Source organism: Tyto alba, unplaced genomic scaffold (assembly GCF_018691265.1).
Source record: "Tyto alba isolate M040663 unplaced genomic scaffold, T.alba_DEE_v4.0 Super-Scaffold_41, whole genome shotgun sequence".
NCBI lineage: Eukaryota > Metazoa > Chordata > Aves > Strigiformes > Tytonidae > Tyto > Tyto alba.
Genome location: NW_024881317.1, coordinates 23988670 through 24003765, shown reverse-complemented (window position 1 = coordinate 24003765; position 15096 = coordinate 23988670). Strand labels below are relative to the sequence as shown.

The 15096-nt window shown below is 53.5% G+C and overlaps 2 long non-coding RNA genes and 1 other non-coding gene across 3 annotated transcripts in view; 1 reads left to right on the top strand and 2 right to left on the bottom strand.

Moving 5' to 3' along the window:
• The window catches only part of LOC122154586, a 39625-nt gene that overhangs the window by 17466 nt on the left and 7063 nt on the right, over positions 1 to 15096 (top strand). The window lies entirely within an intron of this gene.
• On the bottom strand, positions 5992 to 7650 carry LOC116963957. The gene is made up of 2 exons (XR_006166642.1): positions 7527 to 7650; positions 5992 to 6775 (listed from the first exon to the last, which is right to left on the bottom strand). It is a non-coding gene; the product is annotated as an uncharacterized LOC116963957 (long non-coding RNA).
• TRNAQ-CUG lies at positions 12809 to 12880 on the bottom strand. Its single transcript has one exon. It is a non-coding gene; the product is annotated as a tRNA-Gln (tRNA).

Sequence of the window (15096 nt, the reverse complement as noted above, 5' to 3'; positions counted from 1 at the left end):
TGTGGAGAACCTGTGGGACACAGGCAAATCGAGGCATAGGAGTGTGGTCAAAGAGATGCCTGCATCTTTCCAGTGAAATAAACCCACAGCCAAAATGACCTGTTTAGCTCAGCAAGGTCAGCCTAGAAGCCAGAGGCCTGGATGGCCTGCTTTTCAAGGAGAGGCTCAGGGCAGGGAGCCAAAAGCTCATGGCCCTTTTTCCTGGGTCAGGGATGGGGCGGCACGTTCCATGCATTTCAATCTCCAAAGGGGCGTCGGATCAGTGTCCCTCAGCACCTGGGAGTCATCGTGATGTGGAGGAGTTGGGAAAAACCCAGAGCTGCTGGCAAACATGAGTCACCCTGCTCTGGACTTCAGTGGACATGATGGCCCAGCCTCAGATGTGCCAGGGATACCAGAGCTCGTAGTCCTAAAGCGCCACTTTCCTCAAGGAAATTTCCACATATTTTAGCACTGCTGATGAAACGGCTGGTGCTTCTGTGCAATCTTGTGCTGCTGCTGCCTTCCAAGGCATTGCCTTTTGGTGGCTGCTCAAGGGCCCATGAGACTCAGTGCCCCCCAGAGTAATGATGGTTGGAAAGATCCACTGGAAGCCCTTTGCTCTGGTCTGCTGCTCCAAGCGAACCAAACTTCTCAGCTACCTCAGCAGGCTCCGTGCCTTGTCCCACTGACTTAAGAATGCTGTCACTGGTGGAGAGGTCACTATGTCTTGGGCAGCTCTTCCAGGGACACACCGCACCCCCTGTCACATCGTTTCACATAAGGGCAGCTGGAATTAGCCCTGTTGCAACTTGTGAGTAATGTGGGTCTTGCTGGTCAGTCAAGTTGTGTTGTACCTGAACCCTTGAAAGGTGTAAGTACTCCCTGTGAAACTACATTTGGGGTGCACCTGCATGCATATATACTCTTGTAATTCTGTACTTTGCATCCCAGGCTCTCTCCTCCGTCAGCACAGGCCAGTTGCGAATTCTTGTTACACAGGACCCTAGTATTTCTTAGCTAAAATCTGCCTTCTGCAGCTAATAGGTTGGGTGGTGGGTGATGTCCACTGTAGTACTCGAGCCCTGCGCAGTCCCTGATGCTGATCTCCCCTAGCCATTGGCTAGTACAGCCTGAGATTCCCTAGCCAACACCTGACACACTCAGAAAACTCCCATAGCTAACCAACTTGAGGTCATCTGTGTGTGCAGGCGGCTGGCCAGTCTGGGAAGTGGAGGTGCAGGAGGCAGCAGGGCACCAGGAGCGTTGGTGGTCGGTGGTAGAGCATAGGCCGCCTTCCGAGCAGTTGACCTCGGGTTCCAGTCCTGGACAGCGTAGGCAAATTTTTCTTTAGCTGGTCTCCACAAGTGCTTTGCCTCCCCTGCTCCAAAAATCCACCTTCACTCAGCAAATTCAGCTCCCATGAGGTAGTTGAGACGCTACCCTCGACTCCCCAGAGCCTTTCATCACAGAGAGACCTCTGGACACAACCTCACCCAGAACATAAAGGCCTCCCTTGGCAAAAGGAGATGACAGAGACTGCTTTCATTCATTTGTAGATTCTCAGGGGCTCAGGCACTGCTCCGCCCGCCCTGGCATTGGGGCCAGCCCTGCTTTGAGCAGGCATTGGGCCAGTGATCTCCCAAGGTACCTTGCAGTCTAGAGCCTGCCATGAAACAACAAGCCCCAGAGAGAGCTGTGCCCTTCTTCCTCTGCACCATGGGCAGTAAGGGAGCCTCTTGCCCACAGCAACTGGAGCTCAGTCATTGCTCTGCACTTGGCACATCTCCTGTCCTTTCTCCTTGATTCTCCAGCCCCTCTCCCACACAGCGACTCCTTGAGACCAGCACAGCATTGCCCCAGGGGCTGGTGTGGCAGAGCCCTCCTTCACCAGTCTTCCCAGCTATGTGCAGGGAAGAAGGAAGCCCTCTTGTTGGCGTAGGAAACTTCCATGAGGCAGCACCAGTATGAGGCCAAGAGAGACATTGCAGGCTCTGGGGACTCAGTGTTCAGGCTGAGGGGTGTGCTCCAAGGACTAGCATGCATTTCCATTTTGTCTCCCCCAACACTGGGTCGTTTCTCTCTAGCACTGCTGACAGGACAGAGAAACTCCATGCTGGTGCACGTTGTGATTGAGGGAGATGCTGAAGGAGCTGGGTTTGTTTAGCCTTTAGAGCAGAAGTTGAGGGGGCTTCCGCTGTGTGAAGGTGGCTCTCTGGCTTGCTAAGGCCTGCCCTCTGCAAGAAAGACCTCGGGAGTGCAGGAGCTGTTGGTGGCCTGGCCTCCTGTGTGATCCAGCCTGGCCTGAGCTGCATCTCCCAAGGGCTGGGGAGCTCTGGGAGATCCCTGGCTGCTCACTGAAGCCTCTAAGGGTGGCACAGATTGTCCTCCCTGCAGGGTCCCATAGGGAGGAGTAGCATCAGAGGCTACAGAGGTGGCAGCAGGTACCATGGCCTTGGGGAAGGAAATGGGCTGGGGAGCACTTTAGTCCCAGCAGGCAACGCTGCCAGGAAGAAAACCAAGGACAAAATGCCCTGAGCAAGGAGGCTGCCTGCGCAGGCCCATACGGCTGTTCATACAGAGCCCCTCCGGGATCCCCGAGTGCTGGGTGAGATCAGTGAGCCTGGGTAGGGCCCCAGGAACATCCTCTGTTGCTTGGAGATCCACTGTCTGACCCCAGAAGAGACATGTCCCCTCCGATGGCAGTACAGCACATGGACGGGAAAAAGCTGTCCCTTTTCCTGTGCCACAGCCCCTGGAAGGGGGTTTCCTCCACCTTTTTACAAGGCCTTCAGAGACTGGGCCCTGCTCTCGCTGCTCCCACCCACCTGGGCCCTGCAGATCCCAGGGATATGTGAGGAAAGCCCTCAGCAATGCTGCTTCTCCAGGACAAGCTTTCAGAGTTGTGCCTCTGTAGAGATTCAACCCTTCTCCAGTGATTAGGTGTTTCTCCTGCCTCCTCTGAATGTGACCTGGTATTTGATATCTTATGCTTGGGTAGGACTGCGCGCTCTGTCGTGTGGGTTCAGAAGTAACAGATGCCAGCCCAATGCTTTAGGAAATTGTCCTGGGTTGAGTGAGTGGTGGAGTTTTTTGGTGGCAGGGGAGGGGGTTATCGGGGCGGCCCCCTGTGAGAAGCTTCTCGAAGCTCCCCCAGCTCCAAGTCAGCTCCACTTCTGTTTGGGAAATTGAGCCAATCGGCTGCACCTCTGCGATAATGTATTTAAGAAGGGACTTGGTTATACGCAGTGGTACTTGTGAGGAGGAGTTGCTGCAGCTGCATGAACACCAAGGTCAGTGGAGGAATGGAGGAAGAAAGGGGGGGGAGGTGTGCCGGAGCAGAGACCCCCCTGTATCCTGTGGTGAGATGGCAGGGCGGCCCCCCCCTGCCACCCATGAAGATCTACGGTGGAGCAGACATTGATTTGTGGCCTGTTGTTCCTGCTCAGATGATCAAGGTTCTGTGCCCGAAGAAGGCCGGGGTCTCATGGGAAAAGGTAGCCCCGCTGCTGTAATTCAGTGCTGGGAGGATTGCAGCATGCGGGGGAGTCCCACGCCAGAGCAGCTCGGAAAGGGCTGCAGCTGTGGGAGAGAATCCAGTCGGAGGAAGTTAGTGACCCACGCCAGAGCAGTGTGGGGAATGCTGCGCCCCGTGGGAGGAATTCAAATCGGAGAAAGTTTGTAGAGGACTGTCTCCTGTGAGAGGGGGACCACGATGGAGGAGGGGGAATAAGTTTTGGACAGTCCCCTCACCGAACATTAAGGAAGTGGCAGCGCTGACTGCACCCCCCATTCCCTGCCCCTGCGCCAATGGGGAAGGAGGTAGAGATATCGAGAGCAGAGCTGAGCCCAGGAAGAAGGGAGGGTGGGGGGAAGGTGTTCTCAAGCCGCCAGGCATTCACAATGCAATATGAGAATCCCATGGGGAATGATGTTGTCAGAAGTTGCATCTTCCTCGTGGGAGCTTCCTTGCCTGATGTGCTTCTGGGTACACCGCTAGGATTCCTTGTTCCTGACAGTCAATCACAGGTCTGCCTGAGAGCAGGTGGGCCTGGTGGGGCCAAGAACTGGCTGTCAGCCAGTCACAGAGCATTGTGATCACATCTTGGTTGTGGTGTTTAATAGGAAAATGACAACTGAAAGAAAATGACACCCTCTGCGTATGCATGCGAAGGCACATCCTGGTCAGATGTACTTCGTCGTTCATCAGGGCTCCACGGGGATTCACCAAAGCAATCGTCCACCCCCAAAAACTTGTAGCAGCACAAGGCAGATTTTAGCCCAGGAACAGCTTATGGGTAGAGTCCTGCAAAACAAATTGCTTATGGCTCATGCAGCATGAAACGTGACAGATGCTCATATCTGACCAAGTCCTGTAGATCAAGAAACTTGTGCTAGAAATGATCCACCTGGCCTATTTGCACATTATACAACAGGAATAATAATTGTTGCCCCAGCATTGGCTGCATTTTACTTGCTGATTTCTGAGTTGATACGAGACAACTGTACCAGATATGGACGTATCCAGTGCATTAAGAAGAAACCAGGCAGGGTGCTGTGCCTTTTTAATTCAAACAAAGGCACAGCATGCAGCCACGTTAGCCCAGGAGAGAGCAAACATGCCTCCCTCTGGGCCGGGTGGAGACCTGTGCCATGCCATACTGGTATTCCCAATGGGCACTGTATTGGCTACGTATGGCAAGGCTTTGGTAGTGGAGGGGTTAGGGGGTGTTGCAGGGTGGGCTCTGTCAGACAAGGTAAGGAGCTGCCCCCTGTGGAGTTCCAGCTCCACAGCGGACCCACCCCATGACACAGCTGAGCCATGCGCAAAGGTTTTAACCCCTCTATGAAAACATATTCCACAAAGGGCAGAAACACCAGGCAGAGAGAGAGGGAAGGAAGAAAAAGAGCGGAAAAGAGCAGAGGGATCATGCATCTCACTAGGGCTGGTGAAGGAGTCTGGAGTGAAGGTGTAAAGTTGAGCCTGGGAGAGGGGAGAGGAAAGGTGCTCGTTGTATGTTAGCCTTTTTGTTTTCTCACTACACGAGTCTGTTTTAAGTAGCACAAAGTTATTTTTTCCCATGTCAAAGCTGGTTTGCCCACAAGAGTTCTGCTAAGCCATGTCCTTGTGTTTGTCTTGACCCATGAGCTTTCTGATCCAGTTTTCAGTGCCCTGCACCCCACTGAAGGAGGGGAAAGGACTGAGCAGCTGGGTTGGTACTTGGCTGTGCACCCACACGTTGGCATGTGCAGAGTTGTAATTTGGTGGCGGTTCTGTTGGCAGGTCCAGGGAAGGAGTGCCTGTCAGCAGCCCTTGGTGGGAGCTGGGAAGGGTAGCCCCGCAGCCACCTCCCGGCAGCAGTGCCAGGCTGATTCCGGATGAGGTGGTGGGGTATGGCAGCAGCAAGTGATGGAGCGGCGGGAGCAGTGGCAGCAGCTGCATGGCCGGGACGGGGATGGCCTGGTTGCTCTAAGGATCCTGAGCACTAACCCCTAGCTCCTGTCTGCTCCATTCAACTTAACAGCTGCACCTGGCTGAGGGCATCCAGCAGTGGCCCACTCCATCACACAACACCTGGGGTGGAGAACATGCAGACCAAGCCCAGCTCAAAGCAGGCACAAGTAGAGGAGGCTCTTCCGGGCCTTCTCTGGCCAGATATTGGACATCTCGAAAGATGGAGACTCTACAGTACTCCCTGAGAAACTGTTTCCCATGTTTGACCAGCCTCATGGTAAGAGAGGGCTCCTGTGTGTGGCACTACTTGTATTTCCACTCCTGTCCATTGCTTCTTGATCTCTTCATTCCACTGACGCTTTGCTGTCTCTCTTTTGCCTGCTTCTTTCTTTATGGTGCTCTGGTACAAGATCAGGGAGCTCCACCCACAACTGACTGTGCCCCAAGATTGGCAACAGACTCACCGTCACGGTAGAGAGCAGGTTCTCCCTTTCCCTTGCAGAGGACTTGGCCAAACGGGGAAGGAGCAGTAAAAAAACAAGCCATAAGCCTCCAGCTATGCTGCACAAAACCTTTAATGAGAAGGAGGAAATGCAGTGGCACAGAACAGAGACCAAGAAACACATCTGCAGGGTTGAGGGATGCACACAGTATGGCCCATCTCCCAAGGACAAGCTGCACAAAAAGTGTTTGCCTTTTCCCATTTTGCTCTCCCTGGTGGCAATGGCAGCACACCAAGAGCAGTACCTAACTCCAGCACCCTCTCGTATTCAGAAGGAGTTTCAGCAAAGCAGAAGAGAATGTGCCCTTTCTGGAGGGATTAGAGAAAAGAAGACACAGAGGAGACACGGCCACGCCAGCCGTGCAGCGAGGAGAAGTGGGCACAGGTCCCTCCTGCCAGGTGCCATGAGGACACCCAGACTGTCTGCAAGACATGTCCATGACCTGCTGCTGCAGGGTCCCATCTTCCCTCCTGCTCCCGAGGAGATTTGCTGCCAGCTTCAGAACTTCAGATGCAGCGGGGGAGCGGCAGACATATCCCAGACCCGCCCACACCAAGGGAGCCCCCAGAAGAGATGGGAACTCCCCCGGCACTGAGGGAGCTCCCAACAGCAGCTGACAGAGACGATCCCACGGCCGTGCTCTGAGGGAAAGAGTTGAGGATGGGGCCCGGCAGGGTCACCACCACCGGCGAGGGCTCGATGAACACTGTCGAGTCAGCGCAGCGGGCAACACAGGGCTCACTGCAGCTGCTTGCAAGTGGGGTTGGGCCAGAGGCACCAGCAGGGCCGTGGGGGACAGGGTACTGTAGCAAGACATCTCTTGGTGAAGGAAGCAAAGCTGCAACACAGAGCAGGAAGGAAACACAGACCCAAACATCAACTTGGCTCTCATGTCCACAGCTCTCTCTTCAGATACACTTTGCTGCTCTCCATCTCCATTTCTAGCTGCAGGTGCAGGAAATGCCTGCACCTGATCTTTCTAACACACACAACGTGCGTGACGTATTCCCCTAAGGTCGGATTTGAAGCACTGGGAGCAAAGACTGTGCCTAACCGGCTGCTGATTGCACCAGGACCTCCTACTGCATTTCCCAGTACAATAGCACAGATGAAGATTGATGCAAGTATCCCAGTACAAATGGGCTGCGTTGAATGGGTGTCTCAGAAATCACCTCTTAAACATACACTGTCTTCCTTACAGCTTGTAATGCACTCCTCTGAGTTGCACAGTGCAGGAACGCTGACCCACTTTGGGATAGGACCAAGCACAGTGGCTTTCAAGCACCTGATCATACCCCATCTCCAGAACAACTGTTGTTGCATTGATGAAGCATTTGGCCATTTGGTTAGAGAGCATCTGCTGCAGGTGGTAATTCTGGTGAGGCAGACACCCCTATACCTGAGTCCCTCTCATCCACCTTTCTTGAAACAGCCCCCTTTTCCCAGAACTCCCCAGCAACATCCATCAAAAGGGAAATTGTTGAGAGCCGTTCAATCGTTATATTTCAGGGCCAAGCTGAGGCAGTCCAAGTATCAACCTGACAGAAAATCAGCCCACGGAGAGACACATGGAGCAGACCCAGACTTACCTCGTTCCTCGAGTAAGGGAAGCAACAGAGGAGGATGCAGATCCTGGAGCAGCACAGGCTTTTATGCTGTGTCCCAGAGCCCTGTGGGGCCACAAACATTCCTTGCTCATGAGGCATGTAAACACGTAGCAGCTGCCACTTGGGAAGACCTTGCTGGTGATTAAACCTTTAGCTCTTTCATCTGAAATTCTTTTCTCTGACTTGATTCCAACTAGCATCAAAGAACGCGTTATGGAACGGTTTGGGCTGGAAGGGACCTCTCAGAACATCTAATTCTGACTCTCCTACCATAGGCAGGAACACCTTCCACTGGACCAGGTTTCTCAAAGCTTCATCTAATTCGGCATTAAAGACATCCAGGCAGGGGGCATCCACAACTGCTCTGGACATCCTGTTTCAGTGTCTCACCATTTCACTCACTGGCGAGGTACAGGTTCTTTCCTCTTCCTTTGTTCTCCTATGTACCTGAAGAAACTCTTCTTGTTACTTTTCACATCCCTAGCCAAGTTCAGCTCCAGAAATGCCTTGGACTTCCCGATATCCTCCTTGCACTTCAAGGTCATTTGCCTATAATCTCCCTACAATGTCTATCCCTGCCTCTGCTGCCTATTCCTTTTGGTTTTGTGTTTTATTTTTCTGAGAGGTCTTGATGTTACCAAGCTGGCCTCCTGCCTTCCCTGCCCGACTTCTTGCATGTCGGGATTGAGAACTCTTGCTCCCTCAGAAAAATGTCTTTCGGTATCTCCCAGCTCTGGTTTGCTCCTATACCTCTGAGGGTAGTTTCCCGAGGGATCCCATGCACTAGTGTCCTAAACGGGCAACCATTTGCCTTTCTGAGGTTTAGGTTCCTGACTCTACTTATTACCTGTCCTGCACTCCTCAAAACTGAGAAATCCACCAGGGCGTGACTGCTGCAGCACAGGCTACCTCCAATCTTGACCTCTCTGATTGCTCTTCCACTCTAGCAAACAACACGTCCACCAGTGCCTCTCCTCTGGTCAGGCTCTGCAGTCACATGTACTTGGAATGCACTTGGACGTTGTCCTCAACACACTCCAGTAGTTCCCTGGGCTGCTTGCAGTTCGCTGTGCCGCTTCGCCAGCAGATGTCCTGGAGGTTGAGTTCTCCTATCAGATCAGGGCCTGGTGAGTGTGATGTTTCCTAATATTGAAATGATCCATCTGTATCTCTGTATCCCAGATTCATAAGGGCAATCAACTCCAAGGTCTCGGGGCAGCCTGGAGGAAGATTTTAGGTGACGTGTCATACGGATTGCCTTTGTCACTTTGCCCTCTTCATGGTGAGCTTGTCCACCAATCATGCTGAAAATCAGCTACGAAGATGGACACCTCGAGTTCATCTCTGAAGTGTTTTCAGTGCTGGCACTCAAGCGAACCCTAAGAGACATCTGCCCAAGCGTCATAGTAGACACACAGTAGAGACTTGAGAAGTTGAGGTGGAAGATCAAGACTACCCAATCCTATACAAGAGAAGAGACTCACCACCTCAGGGATATGGAAAAGCTCACTGACAAGAAAGGGTCATTCTGGGCTGGAGCAAAGCCCATTGCATGTAGGATTGAGGGCCATGAGGACCTTGCTCATGCTCAAAAGGCTCTGCCACAGCCTGTTTTTTATGACCACATGTCCAGGGAATGAAGGCACATTTGTAACAACAGGGAGCAGACCAGAGGATCAGGCAGGTCTCTTTCAGGTAATGTCTCCATGGGATCTCCATCGCCATATCCCTTGATTAACTTAACATTAAGCTTGGTCTGCTCAGAGCAGGAGGTTGTCCCAGAGCCATTCCAGAAGAACCATCCATCCCACATCATTCTGGGCTGCACTCACTCTCGTGGGTCCCTGAGCAGCCACTGGCAGGCAATGCCTTAGAAGGCAGAAGCTGCACAAGGTTGCACAGAAGCACCAGTTGATTCAGGAATGGTGCTAAAATGTTGTTCCTTGTAGAAAGCTGCAATTTGGGACTATGAGGTCTGGTATCCCTGGCACAACTGAGGCTGGGCGACCGTGTCCACTGAAGTCCACAGCAGGGTGAGTCATGCTGGCCAGCAGCTCTGGGTTTTTCCCAACTCTTCCACATCACAAAGACACCCAGGTGCTCTGAGACTGGCCCAATGTACCTTTGTAGAGTGAAATGCATGGCATTGGACACCCCCTCTCTGAATCAGGAAAAAGGGCCATGAGGTTTTCATTCCCTGCCATTCACCTCTCCTCCTAATCAGGCAAGCCACACCTCCGTCCTCTGGGATGACCTTACAGAGCCAAACGGGTCAATTTGGGTGTGGGTCTCCTTCAGGGAAGGACGCCGGCAAGTCTTTGATCACAAAACCAGTCTGTGGTAGAGCCTGATGAGCGTAAACAAGGTCGCTGTGGCCATCATCACCCCTGCCCACAGGGGGCTTCCCTCCACCTCACAGTGGTCTTTCCTTGCCATTGAGCTTTGCCATGTCCCTGGAGTGTTACGTCTCTCCTCCCATATGGGATTGTGCAGTCTTGAACTTCTGCCTGAACTTACCCACTGCCTCCTGTGTGTCTACAATCACCCAGGAAGAGAATTGTCCCTCATGGTTTTAGACTGAGTGCCTGCAAAGAAAGCATTGGAGAGAAGACCTGAAGTGTCCTGTATGGTTGAATTTCACCATGACACATGGACAAGTTAACCACGAAGAGGGCAATGAGACCAAAGGAATTTGTATGAGGCAAGTCAACTAAAAATATCTGTCTGTCCTGTGTAAGAACTCAGAGTTAATTGACTTTATAAACCTGGGATACAGATGAATGATTTTGATGTACGATGGTATGAAAAGGAGGACAATATGTGGGTTGTAAGAAGCGAGGGCTTAATCACCAGGAAATCCTTGGGAAGCGGAAACTCCTAGTTGTTCAGATGCTTTATGAGCAAGGAATGTTCGTGGCCCCACAGGGCTCTGGGACACAGCATAAAAGCCTGCGCTGCTCCAGGCTCTGCATCCTCCTCTCTTGCTTCCCTTTCCTCGAGGAACGAGGTAAGTCTGGGTCTGCTCCATGTCTCTCTCTGTACGCAGAATTGCTGCCATAGTGGCGTCTCAGGTTGATATTTCTCTGCCTCAGCTTGGCCCTGCAATTGAACAGTTGAAGGGCTGTCACCTCTGTCCCTTTTGGTGGAGGTGACTGCGGACACATGGGAAGAGGGCTGTTCTTTCAAGCAGAAGGGTATCAATGGGGCTCAGCTGTAGCGGTGTCTGCCTCACCAGAACTTACGCCTGCAGCAGATTCTCTCTAACCAAATGGCCAAGTGCTTCATCAATGCAACAACAGTCGTTCTGGAGATGGGGTATGATCAGGTGCTTCAAAGCCACTGTGCTTGGTCTTCTCCCAGAGTGGGTCAACGTTCCTGCACTGTGCAACTCAGAGGAGTGTATTATGAGCTGTTAGAAGACAGTGTGTGTTTAAGAGGTGATTTCTGAGACACCCATTCAACGCAGCCTGTTTGTACTGGGATACTTGCATCAATCTTCGTCTGTGCTATTGTACTGGGAAATGCAGCAGGAGGTCCTGGTGCAATCAGCAGCCAGTTAGGCACGTCTTTGCTCCCAGTGCTTCAAATCCAACTTAGGGGAATACGTCACTGCACGTTGTGTGTGTTAGAGAGATCAGGTGCAGGCATTTCTTGCACCTGCAGCTAGAAATGGAGATGGAGAGCAGCAAAGTGTATCTGCAGAGAGAGCTGTGGACATGAGAGCCAAGTTGATGTTCTGGGTCTGTGTTTCCTTCCTGCTCTGTGTTGCAGCTTTGCTTCCTTCACCGAGAGATGTCTTGCTTCAGACCCTGTCCCCCACGGCCCTGCTGTGCCTCTGGCCCAACCCCACTTGCAAGCAGCTGCAGTGAGCCCTGTGTCACCCGCTGCGCTGACTCGACGGTGTTCATTCGAACCCTCTCCGGTGGTGGTGACCCTGCCAGGCCCCATCCTCAACTCTTTCCCTCAGAGCACGGCCGTGGGATCGTCTCTGTCAGCTGCTGTTGGGAGCTCCCTCAGTGCCGGGGGAGTTCCCATCTCTTCTGGGGGCTCCCTTGCTCTGGGCTGGGTCCGGGATGTGTCTGCCTGTCCCCCGCTGCAGTCTGAACTGCTGAAGCTGGCGGCTCATCCCCTCGGGAGCGGGACAGAAGATGGGACCCTGCAGCAGCAGGTCGTGGACATGTCTTGCAGACAGTCTGGGTGTCCTCATGCCACCTGGCAGGAGGGACCTGTGCCCATTTCTCCTCGCTGCACGGCTGGCGTGGCCGTGTCTCCTCTGGCTCTTCTTTGCTCTGAGCCCTCCAGAAAGGGCTCGTTCTCTTCTGCTTTGCTGAACCTCCTGCTGAAGGGTAGAGGGTGCTGGATTTAGGGACCGCTCTTGGTGGGCTGCCATTGCCACCAGGGAGAGCAGAATGGGAAAAGGCAAGCGCTTTGTGTGCAGCTTGTCCTTGGGAAACGGGCCATACTGTGTGCATCCCTCAACCCTGCAGATGTGTTTCTTGGTCTCTGTTCTGTGCCACTGCATTTCCTCCTTCTCATTAAAGGCTTTGTGCAGCATAGCTGGAGGCTTATGGCTTGGGTTTTTTCTGCTCCTTCCCCGTTTGGCCAAGTCCTCTGCAAGGGAAAGGGAGAACCTTTTCTGTGCAGTGACGGTGAGTCTGTTGCCAATCTTGGGGCACAGTCAGTTGTGGGTGGAGCTCCCTGATCTTGTACCAGAGCACCAAAAAAAAAGAAGCAGGCAAAAGAGAAACAGCAAAGCATCAGTGGAATGGAGAGATCAAGAAGCAATGGACAGGAGTGGAAATAGAAGTAGTGCCACACACAGGAGACCTCTCTTACCATGAGGCTGGTCAAACATGGGAATCAGTTTCCCAGGGAGTACTGTAGAGTCTCCATCTTTCGAGATGTCCAATATCTGGCCAGAGAAGGCCCGGAAGAGCCTCCTCTACTTGTGCCTGCTTTGAGCTGGGCTTGGTCTGCATGTTCTCCACCCCAGGTGTTGTGTGATTGTGTGGGCCACTGCTGGATGCCCTCAGTCAGGAGCAGCCCTCAAGCTGAATGGAGCAGACAGGAGCTGGGGGCCACTGCTCAGGAAAGCTGCAGATTTTTGGTGGCACAAGGCACGAGAGGGGGCACTGATGTCAGTCCCATGGCTGGGAGCACAGGAAAGGAAGGAAGATCAGAGTAAGGTCAACCTGATTAGAGCTGACAGAAAGGCTGTTATGTGTAACCATGCCGAGGAACGTCCTGGGAGAGCCAAAAGGCTGAGGTCCCACTGAGATTCGAACTCAGACCGCTGGATTCAGAGTCCAGAGTGCTTACCGTTACACCATGGGACCTCCTGCACAAGCACTGTCTTTCCCCTGAGGCCACCCTCGTGGTGCCTTCTACTCCTGACTGAGCCTGGCTGTCTCTCCATCTCCGTGGACATCACCAAGTACAGTCTTCCTCCAGGACCACTGGCCGCTCTCTACTCACAGGGCCTTTCAAGGGAGTGGCAGAGCTCTTTGCACAAGCCTCGCGTGCCCTCTCTTACAAGAGCCAGGCTGGTAACCGCTGAGAATCTCATTTTTGCCTAATTGGATGCGGTTATGGAGTTTCCAGTAGAACCTCTGCCATGGTGCACCTCACACGGTACATTCATGGCCCAGCAGTTGAAGGTTCAATCCTTGCACTTGGGGTCTCTGCTGCTGCCTTCCTTCTCCCCCATGTTGGACAGTGTGTCCTATCTGCCCGTGTAAGTTATTGCCTCTCCTGTTTCTCACCTTGTAGCTCATACTAAGCAGCCATTACCCAGATATCCTTACTCCTCGTTCCAGTCCTACCCGAGCTCCTGACCTTGCTGAACAAGGCGACCAAGAGAGGGGGCAGGGGATGAGCTTCAGTAGAGGGAAGATCTGGCAGGAGTACCCAAAGTAGCTTGTTATGTGTTGCACAAGCCGGACTGCCTTCCTCTGCTGGGGCATTCTTGGCTGACTCTAAACCCTGGTCCTATCTTCCAGGACTCGCTCTCCCCTTGTGCCCCAAAGTGGCCTCTCCCTCACTGGAAACCCCATTTTCTCTCCCGAGACTGCACCAGACTCGGGAAGGTTTCTATGTCCAGCCTGAGGGAACTTTCCCTCATGTCCTGGCACCAGCACACTGCCTGCCCAGAAAGGGTCCATGCACACAGCCAGGAAAAGCTGCAGTGGTGCGTTCCTCCTTCTGCCAAGGTTTGAGCCTGTGTGTTGAGAGCAGGGCCCTTCCTCCCAGCAGTCACACAGGAGGAAACCCATGTGGGGACACTCTATTGGATCTCAGACTTAGCCCGGGACACTGAGGACACGACCTCCTGATACCTTTGCACTTCCTAAAGCATTGGGCTGACATCTGGTACTTCTGAACCCACACGACAGAGCACGCCGTCATACCCAAGCCTAAGATATCAAATGCCAGGTCACATTCAGAGGAGGCAGGAGAAACACCTAATCACTGGAGAAGGGTTGAATCTCTACAGAGGCACAACTCTGAAAGCTTGTCCTGGAGAAGCAGCATTGCTTAGGGCTTTCCTCACATATCCCTGGGATCTGCAGGGCCCAGGTGGGTGGGAGCAGCGAGAGCAGGGCCCAGTCTCTGAAGGCCTTGTAAAAAGGTGGAGGAAACCCCCCTCCAGGGGCTGCGGCACAGGGAAAGGGACAGCTTTTTCCCGTCCGTGTGCTGTACTGCCATCGGAGGGGACATGTCTCTTCTGGGGTCAGACAGTGGATCTCCAAGCAACAGAGGATGTTCCTGGGGCCCTGCCCAGGCTCACTGGTCTCACCCAGCACTCGGGGATCCCGGAGGGGCTCTGTGTGAACAGCCATATGGGCCAGTGCAGGCAGCCTCCTTGCTCAGGGCATTTTGTCTTTGGTTTCCTTCCTGGCAGCACTGCCTGCTGGGACTAACGTGCTCCCCAGCCCATTTCCTTCCCCAAGGCCATGGTACCTGCTGCCACCTCTGTAGCCTCTGATGCTACTCCTCTCTATGGGACCCTGCGGGGACGGACAATCTGTGCCACCCTTCGAGGCTTCAGTGGGCAGCCAGGGATCTCCCAGAGCTCCCCAGCCCTTGGGAGATGCAGCTCAGGCCAGGCTGGATCACACAGGAGGCCAGGCCACCCCCAGCTCCTGCACTTCCGAGGTCTTTCTGGCAGAGGGCAGGCCTTAGCAAGCCAGAGACCCACCTTCACACAGCGGAAGCCCCCTCAACTTCTGCTCTCCAGGCTAAACAAACCCAGCTCCTTCAGCATCTCCCTCAATCACAACATGCACCAGCATGGAGCTTCTCTGTCCTGTCAGCAGTGCTGGAGAGAAATGCCCCAGTGTCAGGGGAGATGAAATGGAAATGCATGCTAGGACTTGGAGCACACCCCTCAGCCTGAACACGAGTCCCCAGAGCCTGCAATGTCCCTGTTGGCCTCATACTAGTGCTGCCTCATGGAAGTTTCCTACGCCAACAAGAGGGCTTCCTTCTTCCCTGCACATAGCTGGGAAGGCTGGTGAAGGAGGGCTCTGACACACCAGCTCCTGGGGCAATG